The sequence below is a fragment of the Acyrthosiphon pisum genome, chromosome A1 (assembly GCF_005508785.2).
Source record: "Acyrthosiphon pisum isolate AL4f chromosome A1, pea_aphid_22Mar2018_4r6ur, whole genome shotgun sequence".
In the NCBI taxonomy this organism is placed as follows: domain Eukaryota; kingdom Metazoa; phylum Arthropoda; class Insecta; order Hemiptera; family Aphididae; genus Acyrthosiphon; species Acyrthosiphon pisum.
In genome coordinates this window covers 147,376,536-147,377,313 of record NC_042494.1, presented here as the reverse complement: position 1 = coordinate 147,377,313, position 778 = coordinate 147,376,536, and the positions used below count along the sequence as shown (strand labels likewise).

The following is a 778-nucleotide window of genomic DNA, read 5'->3' as shown; positions in this document are numbered from 1 at the left end:
TTTTCATTTTCCATTTTTTTTTAGTTTTTTTTCTCAAAAATATCAATAAAATTTTATTTGTTGGATAAAAAAGCTTGAAAATTTAATAGAAGGCTCCTAGTATATTGTTTCAAAGGCAGATGAAAAATATTAAAAATCGTTATCCACAGTTTTTTTTATAAGCATTTAAAGTTCAAAAAATTACAAAATATGGAAAAATCACGAAAATTTGCAAATTATTTCGAGTTAGAAATTCATAAAAATTTTTCTTTTTAAATCTAAGATATTAAAATGTAAAACAAGATTCCTTATAAGATTATCTACCTTTATCAAACAAAAAATATCTATAAGAAAGTCAAATTAAATATTTATGATCGTTTATTGAAATTCAAATTTTTACAACATTGGATATTCACTCGATTTCTCATGTAGCGATTTCCTTATTTTGTTGCAATTCAAAAACGAATAACTGCAGATACATGAAATTTTTACTGAATGTTTATATTAGCATTTCCTATACACCGTAACATTTTGAAAATATTTTGACCCTTTTTGAGCTGTTTACGGACATTTTCAGTTTTCAATTTTTTTAGTTTTTTTTTCTATAAATATCAATAAAGTTTTATCTGTTGGGCCAAAAAGTGTAAAAAATTAATACAGGGCTCTTGATACATTGTTACAATAGCAGTTGAAAAATATTAAAAATACATAGGCACAATTTTTTTTTATAAGCATTTAAAGATCAAATTTTGACAAAATTTATCAAATTTTAATTTGAAAAATTATTTTGTAGTTAAAA

General features: G+C 22.0%; 1 protein-coding gene across 1 annotated transcript in view; it reads left to right on the top strand.

Moving 5' to 3' along the window:
- The window catches only part of LOC100569303 (synaptic vesicle glycoprotein 2B), a 10,145-nt gene that overhangs the window by 9,218 nt on the left and 149 nt on the right, over positions 1-778 (top strand). The window lies entirely within an intron of this gene.